The sequence below is a fragment of the Tinamus guttatus genome, unplaced genomic scaffold (assembly GCF_059628265.1).
Source record: "Tinamus guttatus ecotype Peru unplaced genomic scaffold, ASM5962826v1 Tinamus_guttatus_pri_ptg000188l, whole genome shotgun sequence".
Lineage (NCBI taxonomy): Eukaryota > Metazoa > Chordata > Aves > Tinamiformes > Tinamidae > Tinamus > Tinamus guttatus.
Window position 1 is genome coordinate 2,941,358 of NW_028288722.1, and position 27,391 is coordinate 2,968,748.

A 27,391-nucleotide genomic window follows, 5' to 3' on the forward strand; every position below is an offset into this window, starting at 1 on the left:
AAATACACCTCACTGTTTTCAAGGCGGTTTTGGGATGCACTCCATCTGGACTCATCATTTTTGCACACATGCAATTGGCAGGATCATAAGTCAGACCCCAAATTCTTAGCATGCCGGCAGAGGCCAGCCCTGAGGGAAGGTCTGTGTCACCATCAGCTGTGCCCAGTCTCTGGGGACATGCACAAGGGCAGGACTGTGCAGGGGCTGACGCCACAGGAAGCTGTGGTGCAGGGACGTGGTTTCACCCGGACACGAGCACTTTTTGCGACTCGAACAAGTGCCCCTGTGAATTTGGCCTTGTGACTCAGGCACCTGAGTGGGATTACGCTACTCTTGTGAAACATTGAACGTGGCTGTGTAGCTCTTGGCCACCTTCGGTTGTGTTGATGGGAGCTTCCAAGGGAATGAGACCACTTGGTTTTGACCTGCGCTGTGGATGCTGAGGCCCCCTCACTAGCCTGAGGGGGTTACCACCTTACCCTGACAGCGTGAAACCACGAGGAATGGCTGTCACCTTTGAGACTGGGCTGCAGTCAGTCTCAAGGGTCCCATGATGGCTGCTGGAGAATTATCCTTAGGGAAGTGCATTTCCATGGGAGACGCAAGATGGAGTGTGATTGATCATCTTGCCATTCTGTTTAGATGCATTTGACCACTCAATTCAACCACAGCTTCTGCCATGCTGAGAAGGACCCAGAGCAAGTCTGGTCCTTGCCATACTAGGGGCTGGTGCTGCCCGAGTGTCCTGCACTGCCTGGGATTTCCAAAGCTCCTGAGGATCTCAGAGAGCCATGGGGAAACAACCCCTCATCTCAGGTTCTTGTGCCAGGATGTTTTCCATACCCAAATTATGCAGAACTACTCGTCAAAACCTTCCAGCTTGGTAGCATCTGATCCTAAGATCACAGGACAGATCAGAATGGAAGTAGCTCATCTCATACAACCTTATTTTCCCTAGGGACATCTGTGCTTCTTTCTGCCGGGACTCACAGAGCTCATCTGCATCATCTGCTCATCCCAGGCTTCAGCTCTGTGAGAGTGGGGCATCCTCACTGCTCCACCAGCTCTAACCACCCAGAAGTTGGATGGGAGAAAGCCAACATCACAGCCACTCTGGTGAGTCTGGTAGACCTCTAAGGAGCAGTTCTTTAAATACAAGGATCTGGCAAGCAGCTCTGGGCCCCATCCAAGGGGCATTTGGCAGCTCTGAGCTGAGCCAAGGGCCAGCTGCACCTCGCCTCATACCATAGCCAAAGGTCCTGCAAGAGACTTTGATGCTCTGCGTGAGCTCACTCAAGGTGCTGAGTTGAAATGAGTTGAAACTCATTACTGAACAATTACCTTCTGGCTATTTAGGGAAAGCACTTCTAATTTCCCCCATCTCCTCTTTCTTGTGACAACATCCTGCCCCGAGATGGCGAAAGGCTATATTTAGAGACGTCTATTTTGGGATTTTGGTTGGAATGCTGGAATTAATATCCTTCCTTTAAAGAAAACATGCCAAATGATATTTAGAAAGCTTCAGCCCAGTTTGAAGGTCTTCTATTCCAGCTGCTGAATGAAGCAAATTTATTTGTTGGCTGGACATTTACTAAGGGTTTCTGGTGCGCCTGGCCCAGCTAGACCCCAGCGCCAGGAACTCAGCACTCAGTTCAGCTACCCTCCTTAGGTTTTGTGAAGCTATGGGATACTTATTTTAATTTGTTGAGTGGCTCCCACAGGGTTTATTCATTCCCTCTTTATGGTAGCAGTTTGTATCGGCTTCAAATATATTTAGTATAAAATTTTCCATCAAAACTTTTTCTTGATGGAAAATGGATTTGGACACAACGGAAACTTTTGTGAGGAAAAAGAATTTTTAAAAAATTACATAACCTGAATAACCTGCTCAGCTAGCTTCACAGAGCTTTATTAGAAATCCAAAGTTGTTTTCCTTTTTGAAAGGTTTTGAGGATGGCTACTGGTGCCCTGACCTTTTTTTCAAGGTGAATACAATTTTGAGGATGAGAAATTCTCATGCAATTATCACTTGCCACTAAGTTGAGAGGGCAAAAGAGGTTCCCATCAGCACTGTAGCCAAGGCCAGGAGCTGCTCCCTCAACCTTCTGGCCACCAAAGGGTCCTATCAGAGGCGGAACATGGAGGAAGACATAGGTATGGTGACAGCACACTCTCAGAAGACTCCAATCTCACCCTGGGACAACAAGAGAAATCTATTTCTTCTATTGAATGCTGCTCAAAGCTTAAACTGGGCAGTAGATGCACATTTCTGCTGTGTCGCAGGTCACTGTAGATGACACCCCACGAGACATCACAAGGGCACCATCAACACCAGCATAAATCCAGCTCCTCACAGGTAAGGATGCAATCAGACTGCCAGAGAACTGTATAAAATAACATGGATTTGCCTTGCCTTTGAACTTATAGACTAAACACTGTCCGTGTGGCCAAAGCCTAATACCCCAAACCTTGGAAAGGAGGCTATTTCTATACGGCAGCGGAGATGCCAACGTAAGCACAGGACTACAGGATATCGGGTTTTAAAAGAAGCAAAACTAAACATCTCAGTATCACTATAAAACCAAATTACTTGTCAGTGAAGCCTAAATTGCAAATGGTTGGATGAAATTATGTGGCAGAAACTTATCTTCAAGATCAGAAGGGTCTCACCAGTGATGAAAGCAGCAACTCTACTTGCAGTGAAGCTGACCTGAACTGCCGTGTTCCCTCAGCAAAAGCCTTCTCACTGCCCTGGAACACATCTGGTGCTGCAGGAACGTGGCAGCCAGGGCTGGCCTCAAAATCCTGGCACTGTGCAGTATCCGGAGGGCATGGGGCTCTTGCTCATGCCTTCCTCTGCATTCTCCCTTTCCATCAGCAACACCAACTAAGAAATTTCTCTGGAAACCTTAAAGATAAAGTTTTGCCACCAGTTTTTTCTCCCTGGACGCTGGAGAACCCAGTGCAGGATGAGCATGTGCAAGACACCGGGAGCTTCCCATTTGCTCACTTTTGTTGGACGACAGCTCAGTCAAGGCAAGAAAACAGCGCTCGTGGCTTCCCTGCATGTCCTCCTTGCAAACCCTTACAGTCCTCACAGAAACACACACACAGACAATAAGGATTTCATTATTTTGCTAAAGAAAGCAAACAAAAGCTGATTCTGGCTCCTGAAAGCGGCAGCTCAGTTACTGCTGTAGCAGCAGCAGCTCAATCCTTGCGAGGCGCAGCCAAAAGCCACGATGAGCACTTTGTGCTTTTTGGCCCACATCAGGATTTTTCAGTTTCTGAGCTGGGTCCACTACAAAAGCCCTCTCAGATCTGGCTTGTTCCTACCTTGCAGGGTCTCAAACACCAGCCATTCCCTACCAACACAGCCACAACCATCAGCCACAGAGGAGCGTCCATCATCCAGGCTGGCCATCCTATTTGCTTCACTTCATGTCCCTGGCCATGCTGGGGACATGACACTGCTTTAATGCAGCAGCATTGTCCCAGACTTCCTCTATGTCAGTTATCTCCTATTATATCTGACCATGGTGAATAATTAATGCAGAATACATCGTGAGCAGAGCTGGCCAGGAACAACAATTTCCACGACTTGGGAAATCCTGATATTAAGGGAGATATTGATTTCAGTTCTTCACAAAAAGCTATTTCTTTTATATTTGCCAAGAAGTGAAAATCCCCCACCCTACAGTCAATTTAAAACCACATAGGAACATTTCACTTTGGGGGTTTTACTCTAATTCTCTTTATTATTCATTTTACTCCTATCCTTTATGTAAATTATATAAGACATGCAATATTTGCACATAGAATTATACAATCTATGAAGACAATTTAATATTAAAATTTACAACCTTATCTACATGAAATTCATTTTAATGGCACTTTGGAAATGGAACATTCTGCCTGTGCTGAAACTTTCATATTGCCCAAACAAATCGTTTCTTTTTTTTTTTTTCCTGCTGGAAAAAAAAGGTAGGAATCAGCACATTTTACTACCTGGCTCAATTTCAGGTAAATTGTTTTTTTTCATGTGGAAAATAACACTAAGAACAATTAGTCAGTGACTTAAATAACTGAGCTATTCCTATCCCATTCGTCCCAAAGAAGTCTCTCCTAGCCTTTATTCACTGTTGTTGAAGTGCTTTGCCATTAGATAAGCAATGAAGACAGAAATCGAGCCTGTACTTTTTCCAGCTTTGTACTCCAATACTAAAAGTTTCTGTGAAGAGGCTGCAGAGAGGTTCAGAGGAATTTCATCTGTATTCAATTCATGTGGATTAGTCTAGATTAAATAGCTAGTTCCTAGGTTTGAGTGGCTCATTTTCTACTTCTTTATATCAACAAAACTTGTAATAAGCCCTTCACGTGACCCAAATGCTCTGGACCCAATGTGACAAGATGCACATATATCCAAGGCCATGTTAATACTCTGCTTTCAAGAGCACTCCCCCAAAAGAGTGTAAAAAATATCAGAGGGGAAGCCCTGCATGCTGACATCTTGAGGACAGGAAAGATGATGCGATCAGCTCCTGCACACAGCAAGACTATAGGCTAATTAGATGCAAAAACTCAAAACAACCCCATAAATTGTGTTTTTCTCACAGCAACCAACCTTCGGCCACTCTGTCCTCATTGGGGTTTTGGTAGCAAACATGAGTTCGCTGGAAACACCCCGCAGTCAAGAGCAAAGGGGGAAAAAAGGGGTTTTCTCCTAGGGAGTCAGTCTATTCTCATCAACCATATGGACATCTAGAGATCTGTTCTGCACCAGACTCGTGGCTAGGACCCACAGGCTGTAGCCAGCACTAGTGAGCACTAGTGACAGCCCTAACTTATTCCCTTGCTTAAAACTATTTTTCCACATCCAGACTCCATGCAGAGGCCTGTCCTAGCGAGGAAGCACTGCTGTTCGCACGATGCAGCCCTGGCCATGCGGGCATGATGCAGCCCTGGGCAAAGCTTGAAGCAGTTCTGCATCCTTGGGATGCAGAATTCAGGTGCCAGCAGGAGTTAGTCCAAGGAAGTCAGGTTGTGTTGCTGGGCACGGAGGCAGATCCAAACCAGTGAGAAAATGATGGTGCAGAGCTCAGCCCCCCATGAAGGTGCCGCTTTGGGCCCCTCTCATGAATCATGTTTTCTCCCCCTTGGCTCAAGGGCTGGATCCTGATCTGTCTGCGTCATCCATGAGAAAGCTCCGGCAGTAGTGGGACCCAGACATCACACTAACAGAAAATTACACGAATTACATCAGGCTGCATTTGCTGGGGTCAGCTTGAGTGAAGCCAGGCCAGCCTGGTATCAGCAGCCTTCCAGTAAGAGCCCTGCAGGATAACCCATCCTCCCCACAGACATGTCTGTGTGTCCATCCCCAGGCTGCTGAAGATGAGGAAGATCTTCCTTTTCAGCCCCTGGCTAAATCTTTATCTTTTGCAAGACCTATCATGGGTTTGGTTTTCTGCAGCTCATTCCAGCTGCTGACGGACATTCCTGTGTTAATCCTAGAGACAGAGAAGCAAAGAGTCACTGTCTAAATAAGTCTGAGATGATCTGGGTGCATCCCAAGCCCTGCAGCACTATGCCAGCTTGTAACCTTACAGGGACACATCACCCACGTAGACCAGCCCTGTTGTTGCCTAGCTGGAAGGACAAGCACAGAGCACAAGGCAGGCCCAGCACTACGCAAATCCAAAAGCTAAAGCAGCTTTTGGAGAAAAGCTGGCCCTGATTGCCCCCACGTAGTCCCACAGAGCACTCAAAAGCCTGGAGATGCCAGAAGATGGACTGCGACACCTTCTCCAGCCGCGGTGACTCTGACCACAGGCTCCAGCGTGGAGGCTCCAGGATGACATTGCAAGTTCAACCATGGCTCGTCTCAAGGGGAGCACCTTAATGTCCTGGGGTGGTTATAGCCAACCTACAGAAACAGAACTACCAGCAGCAAGCACCGCGTGCTGCTACGCAGGGCTGCAAGTTACCACACAAGTCCCTGCATCCCCACATATAGGAAGGAAGTGGTAGCTTGAATTATGAGCCGCCATGGGAAGATGGGATGCAAGACACATCTGCTGATGGACACATAGACTTGGGCTTTTGCCCCACAGCTGTGGGTCTTTGTCTCTCCTGCCTGTCCCGTCCTCCTGCCCCACTCCCTGTCTGGCCCCTCGCATACCTCTTCTCCCCTGGTTTGCAGTCTGCCCTGCTCTCTCCCTCACCTTGGCCACCGTTCCCTTCCATCCATCTCCCTGAGCTGTCCATCCCTCAGGCCAATCTATCTCCATCCTGCAGCAAGGCAGCTGCAGAGAAGCACTGCGGGCCCAGGTCCCATTCCTGTGCCCCATCAGTGTGGCACACAGCAGTCCAAGGTTAAATCTTATCAATTTTACTAGAGGTTCAACATGGCCAAACATGAAGGGATTTCTCCCGGGATGGCCAAAAGCAAAACCCTGATGTGGACTCCATCCTTTCATGAATTTGCAACCTCCACCTTGTGCTGGAGAGCCTGCTGAGAAGGGAAATGCTCAGACCGTCTTCTTGGAAAGAGCTAAACTCTTCCCTGAAGAGCTTCCAAAAAAAGAAGAGGGAACTGACAGGCATCATGAAAAATGCACAACCCAATGGCCGCAGCTTGGCAAGACTTTAAGCAAGTAAAAACATGATCAGCACTGGCAGGGAAACCCAGCAAGACCTCCCTTACCAGCCCCACCTGCAACATAGGCTCATCTCCACACCAGTGACAGCTCATAAAGTGCCAGCAGGTGTAAAAACACCCCACAAGGACTTTGGAGCGATGCCAGACTCGCTGCCACCTCTGTCCTCGTGCTGAGGGGAGTTTCACCACGCCGCACGCCCCGTTCCTCTCTGTTTAGGAACAACGTGCAAACATTTCCACGGCGCCGCTGCAGCTGCCCAGCTGCCTTGCCCCTGCTGGGCTCTGTTTTCTCTTAAACATAGAAACACATGAGCACATCTGCCAGTTGCTCCCTGCAGTGAGGACACGTGTCCTGGTGAGCAGGGTTACGGTGAGAGATTTATGGGAGAGCCTTGCGTTAAACCTCCAGCAGCAGCAGCAGCACATCCCTACGCAGAGGCTACATCCCTATACAGAGGCAATTCCTCATCTCCGTGTGAACCAGAGCAGCATCCAGGAGGCTCGGGACAGTGGGTGGCGGCTCTGCACCCATGTGGGGTGGGGACCAAGGTGCACCCGCATTGAGATGTTTCCCCCCGTGGTCTAAGCGCAGCCGCTGCACCTGCTGCCTCCCACCTAGACCTTTTCCTCCATCCCCATATCCCTGGATAGGAGTCCCCATGGGCACCCGGCAGAGCGGAAAGCAGGATCAGTGCTCGGACGCAGGGAAAGGAGGAGATGCAGAGCGGACTGCAGGTGCAGAGATAAGATAAGAAAAATCGCTGCCTCAGCACGGACGCCCAAGAGAATGCAAAGAGCAAGGAGGGCGGCTGAGTCACCCAGAGAGGCGTCTGGTAAACACGGCTTGGGTTGCCTGGGATCGTGGGCTGCGCGCACAACTCCATGGTATTATACACTTGCTTTGAATCCTGCACCCAGTGCATTTTTCCAGCAGTCATATACACACTGCACTATGTACCCATACATTCCCATGAAGGAAATTGGGCCAACTAACATCGGGATTGTGGCTTTCTGGCTCCCGAGGTTCCCGCTGACTTCACATCAAACCACCCTAGTGGACAGAAGACATCAACGGTGACCAGTTACTAAGGAAGCTGCCTGGCTTTTGGGTCAAAATCCTGATTTCAATGTATTTCCTCAAGAAAAACTCCAGACATGTCAGGGGCCAAAGGAAAACAGAGCTGTCTTGGCAGCATTGCAATGTTCAAACACTGCCTTAGGGCTGTAAGAGCAGGAACGCAAATCTGCCCTGAGGCATTTTTCAAGACAGATTTTCATGAACAGCTCAACAGAAGAGCAAGGTGGGGCGGAAAATGCTTTTCCAGAGAAACTCTTGAGTCACCAGTGTGACTTCTTAGCACGTGCCAAATATGCCTTTTTACAAGCACAAAAAAAGCAGACAGACCCAGCTCCTTTGCAAGCAGACAAGGCATGCGCACAAAGCCCCGGCTGCAAAACACTGGCCATTTTCATGCGGGGCCCGTGAAGGAGCAGGGGGCCCGTGGCCCACCCGGCACAGAAGTGGCTTTTGTTCCCGGGGCAGTTAGCGCATTCCTGCGGAGCCACGGGGCCGCGCGCGAGGAGAGCCTCCCCTTGCAGCAGCCTCCGCCGAGACCGCCGGAGCGGTGGGAGTGCGGCCGCCGGAGCCTCGCGAGCAGGCGGCTCGACGGCTCCTCCGGGACGTTCGCTCCGCCAGCGAAGCAATGCGGGGAATGCGGCGACAAAGAGCGGGGGCAGATTCGCAGCCGCGCTGGCAGCGGGAGGGACGGCGGTGACGGCACACGGCGACGGAGCAGGGCACGACAGGCGCACCGGGCCATGCCTGGGGTGTCCCGCTCGCTGCAGAGCTGAGCTCCTTGCCTTGGTCCTCCTGGAAGTTCAGCCCCGCGTTTCAGCCTGGGACCCAGCTCCTTCCGCCCAGCTGCAGGCATCTGAGAGAGGGATGGAGGTGCCCATCTCCTCCCTGTGACTGCGGAATGAGTCCAGAGCTCATGGGGATGACGTTATTTGACTTCCAGGAGATTAAATTAGAGGTAACTAATTCCTCCATGTGTTCCTGATATTAAAGGCAGCCTCTCCCCATGAGCTTGGCCATACTTGGCTGTGTGAGATGAGTATCTGGCCACTGATGGCCACACTGGCGGCCTCCTCCAGTGGCCCTGATCCAGCCAAGCACTTAGCACATCTCTTTGCCCACAAACCCAGTGGGACATCCCCATGGTCCAGCAAAAAAAGCCTTCAGCAGCCTCCAGAGCAAGCAAAGTGCAGCCAGAGGTGCTTTCTGTATCGGAGGTTGCATGCACAGAGGACATCAGGCTGATGTCGGAGGTCTTCCCAAGCACCTGGCTAGCACAGGGCCACTACAAGGGGCTCTGCCTCAAGAGGGATGGGCTGGAGAGACGTTGCCTGCAAAGCATTTGGGGATCCCAAAAGGAAAGCACACAGAAATTCACTTGCAATGGAAGATGTAAAGCTTGAACTCTTAAGATAACTGAAGAGAGTCTGGCTAAAAAAACAACAACAAAAAAAATCCTTTTTGACTTCCAATTATCTGGCGTATTACTGTAAAAAGTGTTTTTCTTCCCTCGTGAGGTGCAAATGCTGTGTGGCTCTCCCCTCAGATGCCCTCCATCCCTTGTACGCAGCCAAGCCCCGGGCATGTGTCCATCTCCGCCTTCCAGAAACACATAAATTCCGGGCCAGTCTCCTCTTTCCAGCAGACCTCCAAGCACTCCGCAGAGGTTGGCAGGACTATTCCCATGTTATATGGGGACAGATCTCTGCCTCTGCAGCCAAAGGAGGTGAGTTTTGCAAGAAAGCAGCTACTTTAGCATTCCTAGATGCGCAATTTGAGTAGAGTTGAGGGAGGAGCGCTTGCACCCTCCAGCTCCATCCTATCCGTCTCACACGGAGCCCAGTATCATCTTGGCTTCTACTCATCCTGTCCCGAGAGAGCACTAAAAAAAGGACAAGACCTGGCCATGTCAGCAAGGGCAGGGCGGTCAATGATGCTGAAGGAGACGCACCCCAGCTCTGCCCTAGATGATTCATTTGTCCTTCCACAACACAGGGAGAGGTTTAAAATCTCCAAAGGTCCCTGCCAACCCAGCCTCAACAGCACTGGGTTCACCCAGGGTGTGGGAGGGCATCCTGGCAGAGGTGCCAACCTGGTTGGGGTTGGTTCTTGTGGGAGATTGATGCCTGGTGCACATCTGGCCTGTCCTGAAAAGGAAAAGCCTTCTCCTTCCTCATCCCTGCTGCAGCCCCCAAACTTCACCAGAATTTCTAGGGGCTACATGAGAGCATCACTCTAAAATATAACCACCATCTCTAACCTGTATTTAAAGCCTTCATTGCACCAGACTGCCAGCCTAGCCAGTCGCTGTCCTGCAATCTAACCCAGTGGGGATTCATCCTTGGCGCCAGCACCGCCTTGCCTTATCTTATCTCCCCTGCGTCGTCAGCACACAATCACTATATAATCTACCTGCTTTGTAAGAATGCTGTCGCTGAGGAAATACAAACCATGCCAGCACCCTTGGGTGCCTGTCTAGAGCCAGGCAGCAGCTCCTCCTCTGCCAGAGTAAACACCCTTGATTTGCAGTTGACGTTATATCAGCCATAACCGTGCAGATAATCCAACCTTTTGATAATCCAGCCCCAGTGACCTAAAGGGGTTGGAAATAACGGGACATCCCAAAACATGCACACTCTGGCCCTTCCCAGACCTTGGGATCTCTTCAGGTCCTGTGCAGACCCAGTGCTGGTTGGGACCATGGACCCCACTCACAAATGAGTTCTGCATGTGGGAGAAGCAACCCATCCACCCAAAAATGTTCTGTGCCAAGGAGGAAGTTTGTCCATTAGTGATGCATGAGAAGCACTGTCCCCATGTGCATTTTTCAAGCGCTGGCATGCTGGGTGACATATATCAGCTAGGTTGGAAATCCAAATGTGGATCTATCAAGTCATGTAGCAATGGGATTTCCCTACTTAAAAGTAAGGGTTGAAAAAAAATACCCTTATAGAAAAATTCTGTATTGTTTAATATATTGTCCTTTCATAAGCTTTCTAGCTTTATAAGCTTTTCCTGCTCTAGCAGTATATTCAACCCTACCAAAACCATACAGGGCTAAAGGTTCACACAATGTAATACTCCAAAGACCAATAATAAATCTCAGGGCACCCTGCTTTCCTTTACAATATTACAATATTAATTCATTAACTAATATGAATTATTAATAATCAAGAATCAGCAGTCAACATAGGCTCAAAGCTGTAGCATCAGTGTCGATACAGGAGATCTGCAGAAAAATGCACCAAACGCACGAAAGGATTCAGGTAGGGCTGGCTGGGAATTTTCAACGCTGATCAGCTGATTTGAATGCAAAATGTTTCTGTGATTTTTATGTATTTTTGTTGCTACACTAATTGCCAAAGCAAATACACTGTGTATCCCCTCTGACCACAGAAATAGTGGTAGTTTTTTCTCACTGTGTCCTCATTCTGTCTCCTGAAGCTCTGTTTTAGGAGACAATTTCTACCCCTTCACTGTGATGCGCTGCGAGTAGAAGACACGATATCACAGCATCCTCAAACAGATTCAGAAAATGTAGTGTATGTTTGCGATTTTTTTTTTCTGGCAGTTTTCCAGTGAAGCTTATTTACTAGAAATTTGCTTTTTGCATGTTTTCTTGCAGGAACAGCAACAACAACAACAGCAAAGAATGTGTCCACAAACCACACTTCCAACATGCAATCTGAACTATAGTTAAAAAACTGTGAGTTTTCACCAGAAAAAGACCATGATCATTTTTCAGCTGACCAAAACCTTCCTTATCTTCACTTTCCTCCCCCCAAAAGTGGCTTTTTGATGAAAACACTTTCTAGCAGAAAGACATTCACATGTAAGCAGAGCTGATTTTTCTGTTGCTAATAAAATGACTTTGTTTGGCTGGGTTATTTACATCTCAGGAAAAGCAGCACAGTAACAGCATGCACGTCATTTCGGGGGCCTGCAACCCGAAAACAGCGGAAACCTCCAAGATGAAGAACGGCTGCCAGGGAGGGAACAGGCCCATCTGTTTGTATAAACCTTGCCTTCTGTCATGCAAAGTGATTTATTGGGCCAACCAGAGATTGAACCTGAGAGTAAATTCCAGGCGCTTGCGCGGTGCTGGGATGAGGAAGCTGGCGCGGTGACAGTGGCACTGCAGGCGCGCCGCGAGCGCGGGCCAGGCCTTGCCCTGCAGGCCCGAGACCTTCCCCGTTTATTACGGTGACACAAGTGCATCGCTGCAGCATCGCTGAAGGGATGATGAGCCTGACACGGACATGGGTCTGCCACAAAGACACCCCGGAGCACTCGGCCTGGGCTGCTCCACATGGGAGGGAGTCCTTCCTATGCTGTTTCACGCCGCGTTCGAGGGCCCATGAAACAGTCTTGAGATGTGGGCAGAGTTACAAAGTCTTAGTCATACAGCGTCTTGGAGAGATTCCTGGCAATAGCTGAGCGATAGCTTCTTGGAACAAGTGTGAATTATTTTAGCTGCCTGCGTCTCCTGAACGGACGTCAGGGATGGGGGGCTGCACCCCGGCGAGCTCCGTGGCTCTTCAGTAGAGTCTGGGCATCTCCCTTTGCCACGTGCTATGCTAGGACAACTGGGATTTCTTGGGAGGAGAATGCTATTCCCTCAGTGGTTGGCCAGCAAAAATCCTTTCCCTTTCCATCACTCCATGCTTGGACCTCCTAGCGTCACAGGACGCGATAGAGCAGGGAAAGGGCCATGATACTGTAGTCTAACGTCTGATATGGTGATAATGGGGGTTAAAGCAACAACAAGGAAAAATGCTTTCAAATGATTTGATCCTGTTCATACAGACAGGATGAAATTTTGTTATGGTCTGGGCGTCATGAGAATTTACAATTGTTTTTTGTTCTCTAGCAAGAAATTCCGAGCACACATTTGTAGCCATTGTAAAGTGACAAAGGAAGCCTCGAGAGGCAGAATCCCTTGATAATCTATGGGAACTACTGGATTTCATTGGACCAATTTTAGGCACCTCCTTTGGCATGAGATTTGTGCCCTAGAAAGGCCTGTTTCTCTCCATGGGCTGGGAAGGGAGCCTAGCCAGATAACTCACACCTCAGTGGGGATGTCTCCTTGTGGACAGCACATTCCCCTATGAAACATGGAGAAAGCCAGGCTCAACGCACCCTCTGTGATCAACATCCCTCCATTCACTAGGGGAGGTGAGTCCAGGACTAGCCTTGACTAAATCCCCAAACTGAGACCCAGCTAGAATTCAGTGATATGGATCACAACATCTGAGCCAAACCTCTACTGAACCAGAGTGGAGGCTGCCAGAACTTGGCCTGCTGCCCTGCTGCGTCTTGCAGTAATGCAAACAGACATAATGACGCTAGAGAACGCACGCAGACAAGCTCCCTTGAAAACACTAGCCTGCCGAGCAACAAATTTTGGTTTTTTTATTGGATTCAGCTTATTATGAGAAGTCATTGAGAGGGAAGAGAGAAAGACACAATGCAATTTTCCTCCCTTTTCCTACCGCTTAGTTTTCGTACTGTGCTGCGCAGTCTAATTTTGCTTGAAACAACAAAATCATCTAAGTGTCTGGACAGCGGAGGCAAACACAGGGTCCTGCCTGTGCCATTGGGCTGTCACTGACCTCAAGGTGTGAAGAACGTGATTGTGGAGGTCTCCAAAGGTCTCCTTTGGCATAAGGTGGCTTGGTGCTGGCCATCTGCTGCATTTCAGACCTGGTAGATCGCTGAAGAGCACCTGTGAGCACATTCCTTTGCTTACTGTTACTTCAACGAGATCTTTATTAAGGTTATAGACCAAGGCCCTGCTGACCCTTTGGCCGGAGCCATTCACATCTGAGTCCATATTCAGGAAGGCCTGAGGGCCGGCACCCGCACACAACTGCCAAAGCAAATTGTTGTATTATTCAACAGTTTCCTCCCCTGAGACCCGATTCATGAAAGAGAAAATCAAAGCCAAGAAAACTTAGGTGTGAAGCTGCAGCTCTACAATAAAGCAGCCCCATGAATTAGGTTATAACACATAATCACAATGCCTCAGATGATTTTTCTTCACGTGCACATGACTAAAAAACATATGCATTTTCTAAATGCAGGTTTCTGGAGGTTTTCCTGGTGGGAAAGGAGTTCAGTTAGGAAAAACATGAAACATCGACAAAAATACCAGGGCTGGGGAGTTGCAGGGTGACTGCAGATCAAGTCCTGGCCTCAAAAGTGCGGAAAGGTTCCTTATCCCATTGCTGCCCCCTCCTCTCAGCCACACACATGGTGCCATGTCCCTGCAGCGCTGCCCTTTGTTGTCCCCACCAGCCCCACTGGACTTGCCAAGGGGACGTTCCCACTTGCCTCTCAAGGGGAGAAGGTCAGCGCTCTGGTCACCTCCAGACCCTACCATGACACTGTGAAAAGAGGCGATTTTGAAACAACGTCTCTGCCCTTTGGCTCTTGCCTCCCCACCCATTGCCACCTAGGACATTATCCAAATGACACTGTGAAGAGATAACAGGATTATGAGCTTGCTAGAAGACCTGCCCACGTCTTTGCCTCCTGGTCCTTCACCTTCAGCAACAAGTGCCTTGAGTACCAGGGGGATTTTCAATCACCTACTATCTCAGATGACTTTGGCGCCTTCCCTGCATCTCCTTGCTCACAGAAAAACCCATGCAAGTCCCAACTAGCTACCTGCAGGAGTGCAGTGGTGAGACTGGCAGGCATGCAAAAGCTACAGCAACAGCCAGGCCACAGCAGGGAGACGCTCTCATTTCAACAGAGGGATGATGGAGCTGATATACTGCATGCTGGTTCTTTTATATTCATGGTGCTATCTTCTAAGCAGCTTGTGCTCATGTTTTTATCCTGTTTTCCTGCATGGATGAACAGGAAACTGCATTGAGGCAAGAGGGAAGATCCTGTGTTTCTAAAGGGAATCCTTGACTCGCAGCTTGTTTTGTGCCAGGAAAAACAACTCACCTCCCTTTCTGCTTGTCCTTATCTGCTCAAGGGGCCATAGCGGGATCAGGAGGCGTTGCCTGCAGGCAGTACTGGCCCCCTCAGTGTGCCCTCACTGCCTGGCTGTCAGAACCACAGTCACACCTACATCATCCCCCTCCTACGCAGGCATGGGAATCCCCTCCAAGAGGGATTTTTTCAAACCTTTTTCCTATCAGACCAACACCTTCACTCAACATGAGAGAGCCAGAGCAGCAACTAGAGCGGCACGTGTAGGCGGTACAAAAGAAACTCCTCAGTGAATCATTTGCTCATATCTCCATGAAAGTACACCCCCAGCTAATTTACATAATTAGCACCTTTCATCCCAAAGATTCCTAAATTGCTTGAAAGAGACTGAACCTGGGATGTGTTTTGCAGCAATCACGCAATCCTCAAGGACAGCGCAGACACCTCTGGGGAGAAGCAGCAGATGTTTCAGTGCTAAAGGACACTGATAGCTGGAGCCAGAAGTGCTAGCAAGGAGTATAAGCATTCAGTCAGACGAATGGTCTTGACATCTTTATTCTTGCAAAAACACCTTGTAATTTTTTAGGGTCATGAAAACCTTGATTTTTATCTTGTCAGAAAGACGGTACCTCCCCCTAGCTCCACGCTGAGGAATTGGTTCAGTAAAGGCTCCCAGCATTTACCCCTTAGACCTTCCCTGAGCATCGAGGGGCTTCCACAGAGCCTCCACACCATGCTGGGGTATTTTCAGCTGGCCATTCGAGACTTTTTGTAAGAAAAACAGGAAGAGAAACCAGATGAAAAGGTGTAATAGAGCATAGCAGGACAACAAGCCATTGGATGCCACAAGTGAAAACCACAAATAAAAAGGTAGATCTCAATTTCTGTGGCTCTCGTGTTTTGACTCCTCTTCACCTTTAGAAACACACCTCTTCCCTATATTACTCACATCCAAAGCAAAAACAGCTCCTGAAAGCAACTGGATGGAGAAAGTTCAAAGGAGGCTGGATTTCTGTGGCATCACAAATGGCCTCAGAATCACACTGGAAATCCCAAAGCAGGGGAGGCAAAGATGTCCTTACCTTCAGACTACTGGGAAAGAGATTTAAAAATCAGATGTCAATTAAAAAAACACTGATGTTTAAATAAATAAAAGATTTTTTTTTTTTACTTCCATTTACGACCTTAACAGGGGCTGTGTCCTCATAGATTTGCCATATCTCAAATTTGCGTTCACACCTTACATCTTCCAGGGGCAATTCTCAGGGGCAAGAATTTTCTTAGTGCTTATTATTCATTTCTTTTCATCCTTTCTAGGAATAGAAAAAATCAAATACATGAACATGAGCTTTAGTGTATTGTATTTTGTAGCAGCTGTAAGACTATTACTGCAAACCAAGGGTTTAATTTATGAGAATTTATGAGAAAATGGACTGTCTATACTTCCCCTCACTGCCTGCACTGACCTGGCCTTCGGCTTCAAGAGCAGACGCAGCAATGAGGTGTCTGAGTTTGCAAGCAGATAAGTTGACAGCCAGCAATGATTCGAGATCTCAGAAAGAAAAGGAAGAAGAAAAAGGGCTAGAGAGCATCCACCCTGTCACCTGCTACCTATGTGCACCTTGAGGAATCGGTGCAATGTCTTGTATCCCACGTATTGCCTGGCTTTTCCAGCTAGAAGCACAGTGAATCCTACGCAGATTCATGCATAGTGGCTTCCTTAAACCATTCCAGCATTTACCATACCCTGGCTATTCCCAACTAGTCCAAGTGATAGCCATGCTTTTGGATCATTTAAGTTTCTATCTTTTTTACCTGATTTAGTCACCCCAAGTATCCATGTGACTTTGGATTTAGGGAATGATTTTGAAATGAAGACCTTCAGACCATGACTACTAGAGGAGACAGATGCATAAAGGCCAGTTTACAAGACAGCGAGCAATGGTACTATGTAGCTTTGCACTCAGAGGTAGCAGCCAGGGTCACAGTTAGAGGTTTCACAAGATACCTACAGTAGATTTTTAGCATTTCTCTTTTGGCCAAATGCTGTGGGAAGAACGCATGCAGCTTAGCAAGGCTGGGAAAGAGAGCTATTTTTGAGTGAAAAGCCTGCAGAGAACAACACAAGACACCCGGACTTCTGGGTTTCCTAGAAGACATCGTAATCTCTCCCTGCCTCTTGCACTGCTTCTGCACAGGATGTGCAGATAAATCCTACGCTGCCCATCATGTGGTTTCCCTTCGCCGTATTACAGCAACAGAAATGGAGCGGCCACGAGCAGGAAGAGCCACTGAAGGTGTCAAGGAGTTTGGAGCCAGAAGACACAGCGTGCATCGAGTGGGTCTGCTTCTCCCTATGCACAACACGCCACCCAATGCAGGGCACCTCTACTCAGAAAGCTGCCTTAAAGGTCATGTCTTCCTGTGACGGATGGTGACATTCATGGTGACATGGTTACATTCACGCTGTGCACCAGGCAGGGTGGTGACTCACACAGCTGTGTGCTGGGTTGTGCGGGCAGGACACAGCTGGAACAAGAGCTGCAAGCAAAGCACAGCGTGCTGGGTCGAGCTGTGAGAAGAGGAGGACATGTGCCACCACCAAGAGGTCACAGCTGAGCCAAGCAGGGAGCAGAGACGGTCTGCAAAGTGAGAACATTTGCTACCACAACCCTTCCATTTCCTGACAACTTGGGAAGAAACAAGAGCCGAGACAATGAGAAGATGAGAAGAGGATGCTAAGGTCTCTCGTACACCCAGGCACTGATCACGAGCTGCTTCAAGAGACTCTCACACTTGGACACACCGTTCTTTCCCCAGCGCTGTGGATCAGGGGGATCTTCCCTCCTTCCCAGGTGCTCAGCTCAGAAGGTAGCTGTCACAGCCTGTTGTCTTATGGGGTAATATCTAGGATAGCTTTGGAAAGAGTCATATGTGGGAACAAACTGAGATTTTCACCCTTTTGAGGCCTTCCCTCCCCAGGAATAGCTAAAAGGCAACGTGGCTATTTCATAGAGTTGGACATGGCAGAGCTCAGGTCAAAGACCTGGCCACAGCTCTCATCAGAAAGCCAGTATGAGTGACGGGTGTCCATCTTTCCCTCTCTGAAGGTCCATGCTGAAACTCAGTAACCTTCTGGACAAAAGAGCTTTCACATCTGAGAGATTTCCAGGAACTGGCATTTTACAATGGGAAAGAAATATTTCTGGGAAACTTTTTCAACTCAGCACAACTCAGCTTTAGGACTTCTGGCTCAGTTCCAAGAGACACCGCTAAGTCCAGCACATGGTAACTCACAAGGCTCAGCACGGCATCCCACCATCCTTTGGAAGGCATGATGTACATTCCCATATTTTCCTTTGGTATTTGAATAGATGGACCTCTTTCCGCAGCCTCGCTCTTCCGGAGGTGCTCTGTCTGCCTAGCAGCATGGCCCACCGTCCTCGTGCATGCTCACCACGGCCATCTGGTGATGACACGGTGCTTTTGGAGTCAACTGGAGCTGGCAGTCTTGAGAGTCCATGGCCTTCTCGGAGCTATTCCGCAGTGCGCTCAGGTTTCCTTCCAGCCCATGGATATCTGCACATGCCTCCGGGATGGACGAATATCCTCAGTGAGGAGGGCAATGAGGCAGGCGTTAGAAGCTGTAAGGAAACTTGTGAATATCCACTCAGCAGGAACTCAGTGAGTCTCTGCTTTGGTGATGCTCGAAGCTCATTCTTAAAGTGACTCATCAGCCCAAATTTACCTCACCCAGCTTTCGGCCCTTTACTAAGTAAGGAGACAAGGATCCTTGGGGAACTGGTGGCAAGAGAAACACCGACAAGCACCTGCAGCCCAGTCACCTTCCTCCCTCTGATCCACATGCACTCACACGCGCTCCTTGCGCCGCCACAAAAATCCCTACCCCTCGCTCGCTACTCTCCGTTTATAAAGGAAAAGACACTGCCCTCAGAGAAGTCAGCAGCTATGTTGTGGTTTTAGTTTCACTACGGGCTTTTTATAGTTTCCAGGGGAAAAAAGCAGTGTAATGTGAGAAGGTCGGGGTAATATGACCAGCACGTAGCGTGCTCAGCTCTGCCCAGGTCAGAGGCAAGCGCTGCTGACAGCGGCCAAGCACCGAAGGCCACCTGGCCAAGGACCAGGACGCAGGGCAAACGGCACCAGCACCACGCAGAACCCATGAGAGCCTCTCATTTCCCATGCCATGGTCCCGTTAATGGGCAAGTTTTACTCGAGCTGCTGAGCACAATTAGCCCTGTATTGACGACTGAGATATGGGGTTGATATTTAGCAGTCACTGGCACTATGCGTTTGAGAAGCTGTTCACAAATATTAGGGCAAGACACAAAATATGGTCCCTTTTTTAACACTGTCAAACACTTTAAAGCAGCTCTTGGCTCTGCACGTTCTTTACGTTGGATTGCACAGAGCATATTTGTGCTCATTAAATGAATCTGAAAGGAACTACTAGGGAAGTCAAGAATTCAGACCACAGATGCTGTTCCCCTTAATATAAGAAAGCTTTGGATGTGGAAAAATAAACCAAAAAAGCCCTCCCAACCTGGATTTATCCAAGTCGGGTGGAATCTGCAAGCAGAACTGGGGAGGCGCAAGCTCGAGGCCCGCAGAGCTGACACATGGACGGCTCCATCCGTGCGAGCATCATAGCAGCTGCTGCCCACCTGGCAATCCCAGCTCCAGGGCAATCCCTTCCCCAGGAGAAGGGCAGGAATCCAGGGAACTGGCAAGGATGCATGGCAGAGACCCGTGGGACACCTGCCCGCACTGCATGCCCGGTCTCGCTGTCACTCCCTCCCTTAACCAAAGTTTTCATTCACAAACTGCAGCCCGTGCGAGCTTGTGTTGCTGCAGCAATGAGCGCTTCAGGAAGGCGAAAACGGCAACAGGAAAAACGTCGAGCGGGTGGAACGGAGCTCGGCAGCCCCGTCCTGGCAGCACCACCCACATGCTTCTTCACTCACTCCCTTGTATATTTATACAGTGCCGTGAAATCCTATATAACCCAACAGGTTTTCTAGTTTCTGAAACGTTTGTGTTGTAACAGAGCCGTATTCACCAGGCGTGTTGCTAATGAATGTTCCACTGAGCAAAACCAAGGATGTTCACAGAGACAGCTCCTGAAACGCAGTCTGTGTTGGCATGCAACGGTTTGGGAAAATGGCCTTTTTTGTGTCAGGTCAGGTTATCGAGAATGGTGCATCCATACTCAGCTCCAGAGCATGACTCACATCCATCACCTGTCCCAGAAAGGAAGCACCCACTACCCTCCCTCTCTGCCTGCAGAGGGACCCGAGACTTTCAGGAGGCCAAGGAAACCTAAGAGAAGTTGCCCCAGTCCCATGTTTCAGAAGGGCTTTAGCATTAGTAAGTATAGTTTTGAGATTTAGGCCACATTTTTCTTATTTATACAAAGTGAGAGTGAGTGGACTCCTTAGCAGGTTTTTCTGCTGTTCTGGGCCAAATTTCTCTATGATTATCATATATTGCAATATATAACCATACATATTATTTATACGGATAGATATATAAAGATATATAGAGACAGAGAGAAATACATGGGCAGTATATGTAGATATATTTTATCCTACCTCTTAAAGCAGTGCTCATTATCCATTTTTCAGCCATCTACAGGAATCCTAGAGGGTTATGCAGGTGTCCTGACATTGGTTTGCATGCTGCTTGAATACCCACATCCTCCCTGACATCACCAGGGCAGCCCCTGGTTTGCCACTAATGAAAGGAGCAGATGACACAACCATATCTAAAGCGCCCTCAGTCAAATTAGAAAGAAAGAAAGAAGTCACACTCAACTTGACCCGTTCTACACTAGAGTGGCCCAGAATAAGCCACAAGACCCACAAGGCCAGAAATGCAACTCCAGGAGGAGAGGCATCAGAGAACATGCAGCGGCTTTGGGCTGGGAGTTTGCAAAGGGCTCTTCCCCTTGGGGTGGTGAACATATCACTTCCAGGGGACCTCTTTCTCCAAGAAGAGCAGCAAGAGCCTCAGGCAATCACGCACCCAAGGTATGAAGATGGAAGGCAAGATGACTGGCCTGGAATTCAGGCAATGTGGCCATTTATCTTTGAGGATGAAGCTATACAACAGAAGGGAGAGGAGGAGTTTTCCAGGGTTAAAGGGCTTATTCATCATCAGAATTCAGTTGGAGATTGTCCAAAACCAGCTATTTGACAGAAATGAAATTTCTCCTAAGCACATCCCAGTTCTGACACAGCCCTGGAGGAAGATTTCTCCTCTTTGAAGGCTAGGGTCTCTTTGTGGGCCATCACCTATTTCTTTACCTCTATTTCCCCATCAAACAATTTGCAGGTCTTAATCTGTGTTGCAGCAGAAAAAGAAACTGAACTCTCAAAAAGGGATCTAGAAAGCATAGGGCAATCAAGTAGCACTGGCCACAGGAAAGAGCAGGCAGAAGGAATCACCCCATACATTTCAGTGCACCTGGATCCAGCTGCGCAGGAGCTCCATCCTGCCCCAGGGGCAGTTGTACCCTGCAGGATGTGGGCTCTTTTTCACAAGTGACAAAAAAAATCCCCTCAGCTACAAGCACAGTATAAAGGCCGCCAGATAAACAGATAAGAGAGAGGCACAGGGAAACACTTTGACTATCAGCAATGAGTATTTCCTGTATGCACTAACGTGATACAGCTTGTGGCACTGAAGGAAACTTTGCATTGCTCTTGTCAGGGGCTGATAGATAACGTAGTCTTTGTATCTTTGCATTTCAGTCAAGTCGAGTAAAAAGCTGCTTTTATGGGGAAAAAAAAAAAAAGCTAATAATTACAACTTAAACATACGTAGCCATCTGAAATTCTGCTTATTGCCTGATGTGCTGCTGATCGCAGGTCTGTGGGCAGGGGCAGACGGGCGCAGGCTCAGTTCCACTGCACCCAAACTGCACCCTATGGGCTACTCACTACAATTTATGAAGCCACAGGAGCCCAGAGGGGTTGAAATAAGTACTGCAAGTGTCTCCTGCAGCTCCTGTGTTTCCATGTCCTGGTCTCAAAAGGCCTCAGCGCAGGAGCTCAACCTCCTCCCCAACCCTCCCTGCCTGCTGCAAAGAGCCACCCAGAAACACGGTTCCCGTGACAGGCCCAAGGGATCTGCTCTTCAATCTAGCCAGGGTTACTTTGGGTTTATTACGTGCCCTCTAAATCCTGTTACCTCCTTGCTTTCTTTAACAAGGTTAAGCTCTTATCCACCTGCCAGACATCAGGGGGCCACTCAGCTGCTTGCATGAGCCAAACGCAGTGAAGAGATGGTTAAAAAAAACTTTTTCCCTCTCCTATGCTGTCCCTAACCACATACACCCACCAGCTCTTCCCTACATGCACCAAGCAAGCCCAGCATCACCCATGGAGAAGGCATCTTGACACCAGCCAGCGGCAGGGCAGTTGCTGCCTTCGGCGATGCAACGCGAGCGCAGGGCAGAGCAAGGAGCATGAGAACCCAAAGCCAACCCGCCAGCCAGGGCTCTTCCACAGCAGAAGGCCTTCTATTACAGGGAAGACCAAGGAACAGAGCGCATCAGCTGCAGCACAAACCGGAGTGCCTGGAGAAAAGCCAATGGGGTTGTCTTCATGTTGGTCTGGAGGGATCAAGCCCGCAATTACTACCTTCTGTTTCAGAATAATTTGCCTCCTGGCTCATTTGGGGTGCTGGAAGCAAAGGATCTGGCTGAATTTCTGAGCAATTCTCACTTTCTAAGCGAAAAGGCACTTTCCACCTACTTCAAATCCCATCTCGCACTCGCTGGCCAGAGAAGCTGCCGCTGTGTCTGCTCTGATGGAGACAAACTAATCCCAGCGGCCTCCGAAATAATCTGCTGCAGTCTGCTGGCCCTCGCCCGCTAATCCAAACAGTCTGCACACGCGTGGGCCAGCCGCCCAAAACGGCCCGAAACGGGGGCTGGATGGGAAGCTGATGGGTAACCAATATCCGGATACAAGTAGGTTTTTTTAAAGATTAGAGCAAGTGCAGAGGTTAGTGAGAACAACAGCTGCTCTGCAGGGCCAAACTGAGAATCACCAGGCCAGGAATCTCCCTAGATGAGTAACGGCCATCTGCAGTGCAAAATATCCCACTGAGCTTCAATTTTAATTAAAACTGTTTTTTTTTTTCTTTTTTGGTTTTTATCTTTGTTAGAAACTGTGTTCCCCTGGGAGAGGAAAAAAAAAAGTCTTGTGCAAAACATGTTGCTGCTCCAAAAGCTTTGGAAACCAGCGGGGCCTGGAAATGACATTCAGGATGTCTCAGGCTTTGGGAAGCCTCATGGTCCTGCTCCTTAGGCATCCCCATAGCACTAGCCCCTCTCTCAGTGTGGGCCTGAGCACTGCCTGGGAGGCACCAAACCATGAGGTTTAGCTCCTGCTTCAGCCTGGTGACATCCACACCAGAGCTGAGTGACTCCATGGCAAGGTGAGGAGCAACACCCAGGAACAACTCCATAAAACAGGGAAAAGCAGGAATCGTCACCTGCCCCGGACCGCTATGAGAAGGCACAGCTCGTGGCTGCAAGCACCAAGGTTTGCATGAAACCACACTTCTGACATGAGAGAGTCTCTTCAGGGGGCATTCAAGCTAGCCCGTGAAGCTGCCCAACCACGATATATTTTTTCAGAGTATCACAAAAACCCCACGCAAAGCTGAGCTTTGTGCATTACACAGACTTTCCTATAACAATCAAAGGAAATAATAATTGCCTGCTCCCTGGGGAGTGATGTGAGCTCTGATTACTCCTATTTGCAAAGTGAATAGAGTTTTGCAATCATACAAGAGTGCAGGAAGGCAAAGCATTATTATTAGCATCATTTCTACCTCGTTTCTAACCCAGAAGAGGCCATTACAACAGTCTCTCCCAATCTCCTGCGTCATCCAGGCTTTACCGAGGCTGACCCTGTAACTCCTGCATGGTTGTGCTGTCAAATCCTCCAGGGAGGAGCGTTTCAAATGGAAGTGCTGACACACGCTTACGCAGCCTGCAAACGGCCTGGCTTTCCCCAGCGGCACCTTGCCTTGTGCCCAGCGCTCTGTCTAGACGCCGCAGCGTGCGCAGAGCATCCCTATTTATCCACCAGGGAATGAATCAGCAGTCTAGAGCCTCGCTTGCTGCGGATTAGCACTCCATTGGAAATGAGAGCTCTTGTTATCATCATTGTATTTTGCCATTAATCCATCCGAAGGAGTTTGGCCAACAGCCCAGAACTGTTTGGGCAGCCACAGAGCGTCTCTGTTCTCTGAACATATTTCAGCTTCGCCAGGCCGGACTCCCCACGGCCCGGGGAACAGCACCAGCCACAAGGCACAGGCTGCTTCCAGCTCCGGATCAGCTGGAGATTTATTGTGTGGAGACAGATAGAGCATTTTCCAGGACAACTGCTGCTGAATCCATGCATGGGTAGATGGAAAAGTGAAGAGAGTGGCATGGTGGGATCAGCCTTGGCTTTGGGTGTCGCCCTGCTAAAAAACACTCTGAATTTAGAGACAGCCCCTCAGAGAGAAGAAATGCTCAGGTGAGACCATCCCAAGCCATGGCCAGGGCTGCAGCTCAGACCCGTGCAATCCTCACCTCGGTGCAGGGATGCAGAGAGGTCCCTGTGCTGCTGTCATCGCTCCTGTAACTGCACATGCATGCACAGGGCCAGCAGTTCCCCAGAACAGTCTATATTAATGCCTGTTGTAAATGAATTTACCAAGCTTGCAGGGCAGGACAGCATCCTGAGAGCTGCAGGATCTCTTCTCCTTGCTCCTCATATCTTCAGACAAAGTGCTGCAGTGTTGTGCTTAGCAGCAACTGCTAAGAAGGGCCTACATGGCTTGCTATCTCTGCTGAACTTTGCAAGCCAAGTCAGAACCATTATGAACATTTTAAAGCATTTCATAAACATTTCTTTTGATGGTCCAACACAGTTGAACAAGCAAGAAAGAGCAGCCTCATGCACCAGCCTGCTGGACTGCGAAGGGACAAGGCATCTTGCATGAGCGTTAACATCTGATGATCTCTTCTGCTCCACAGCATGAAGTGTAGAATACAGTGGAAGACAGGCACATAATTAATAAAATTCTGAGTTTTATGGCTGCTTTTAGTTGACATGATTTCTGCGGGTGGCTGGAATGCCATCCATGCCCTGAGGCTGCCCGGGGAACAGGGACGCCAGGCTGAGGGGGAACTCGTCCGAGCGCAGGGCTCCTGCAGCAGGACGGCCGTCCACGCTCCCCGCCACGCGGGCGGCATGTCCCCATGTGAGGAACAGGCACAAACATCCTGAAGCGGGAGTCCTGGGAGAACTGCAAAGCCTGGATTGCAAATAAGAATTTTCCTATTTGCTTTTTCTTCCACTATCCTGCTTTGTCATTTAGGGAGCTGTATTTTGAGGGCTATAGGCCTGATTCTAGCTCCCGACCACCGTGACAGTGACCTGTGCCACACGGACAGGATCTATCTGCTGCCACCCTCCTCCTCCTGTGTGCAGAGCCCCCACCAGCCCCTGGCACATGGTCAATGAGCACCAATGGGGAGGGTGGACGCAAGGGGCAGAGGGGTCATTGCAGCTCCCACCAAGGGCGCATGGTCCCACCTCTGCAAAAAAATAATAATAATAATAAAAAAAAACACAACAACAACAAAAAAAAAGAGAGAGAGAGAAATGAGAGATCTCACAAATGAGAGATCTGCTGGAACCCAACATTGCCGATGAGGAACTCCGTTCTGCTCTCCTTCCCCATGCTCACTGGAAAGATACCTTTTTCCTTGCTGGTATTTTGTTTTAATTTAAAATCTGAAAATCTGTGGTCAAAACCAAACCAAAAATCAGTTTGTGGCTTTCAGGTTTTCAACAAGAAACTGTAAGGCCTGTAATAAAGCCTCTACTGTGCAGACCATTTTCATTCAGCCAGTGAGAATTTTCCATTACAAGAAAAGTGTAAAACACCCTTGTTCTACGCTCCTATTTGCACAGCCGAGATTCTCACTGCAGCTGAGGTCAGCCTCGAACACGGCACGCCATGCACTGAGACTGAGTGGAGCTACCAGTGCGGTTTTGTGAGCGTAACGCATAGGGATTCACCCTTATATTTGAGCCAGGGAAATCTCACCCAGCACTTAAGCGTTGTCCTTATCTTCACTGTAGTATGAAGCACCTTGGATAAAGATGAGATGGGGAGAACAAAGAGAGGAAAAACAGAGAAATGATCACCCTGGGGAAAAACAACAACAATAACACATAAATTGCAACATCTGGGCTCTCCTTGCCCCACTCCCCCTCCATGCTACACCACGAGGGAGGCCGGACAAGGCCTGAACCAAAGTGTGAACATAGCAAAAACGCCTGTAGACATCCTGGCTTCCATCCCTGGCGCTGATCTGCTGAGGGGTGAAACTGCATTTCCAAGCTACCCCTTGGAAAAGACAGATTGCAAGCAATGACCCACCCACATGGTTTTCCTGTAGCCAGAATTTAGATCTCAGCCCTGGGCAGTTCAGGAAATTCAAATGGGGCCGGTTTATGCTAAGCCTTTCCGGGCTTAGCCTTTGCAGAGGAGAGGAATTCAAACGGCGACCCTGCTCCAGCAGAGCCGTTCACGGTGCGAGCAGGGTCACACAAGCAAGGCAATGTGAGCAAGGCAGTGCCACTCTTGGAGCTTGCACCAAGCCTGCCCGTGCAGCATAGTGAACCTGGTGAGCTTGCACATAAATAAGTCGTGTGAGACAAGCCGCAGGAATGGAGTTTATTGTTGTAATGAAGCAGCTTTGAGAGCAGGCCAGAGATCAGAGCAAGGTTTTCTGTCAACACGATGAAAACAGCTCGAGGAGAGATGAAGATCTCTGGCAGTGCTTGGAGGCACACCCTGGGAGACACGCGTCACGGAGCAGGACGGAGCATGCCGGGCTATCCGCAGGGCTGCTCATTACGGTTTCTTGCTGCCTCAAAGGCTTTAAGGTACAGAAGTTAAATCCCTCTTGATCTCAAGAACCTGATCCTGGAAGGCACTGAACACTACCCACTTGCAAAGGCAGGTAGACATAACCAGACCCCACCTTTCTGCCCACCCAGCCACTCACCCCCTTCACATTGCAGAGACATGAGAGTTTCACTCCCACTTAAGTCAGCATTCAACCTCCACCCAGCAGCTGCTTCTGGACACCACCACAGCTTTGTGTACCTTGGTCCACAAAATACACTGTCCTGCTGAAGAGATGGACAGGGAAGGGCTGTCCAGCACCATGGCTATTCCAGTCCTCCACTCCCATCCTCTCACATCCAAAGGATTTGGGGAAACTCTGCTTCCCACTACTAGCCTTATGATACTATCAGTAGAGACATTGGATTCTAGGTGCTTGCAGAGACACCAGCAAGAAGAAATGTCACAGACGTTTACTCTCCTCCTCTGCACTATTGCTCAAACATCACTTTTTTACCGCAAAGTTCCCATTCCCCACAGCAAGAGCTTCACTCCAGAAGGAGGCACACGGAGGATTCCACAACCCACAGTGAACTTCCCCCTTGCTGCTGAATGAGGCAGAAAGCACCCCAAGCACAACACGTTGGGTGACCCCAAAAATGTCCTTGGGTCAGAATCACACTCAGCTTTCTGTGTCTGGCCCCAGTATGCATCTAAATCCTGGAGATAAGCCAGGACAGCTTGCTGCAAGGGATCTG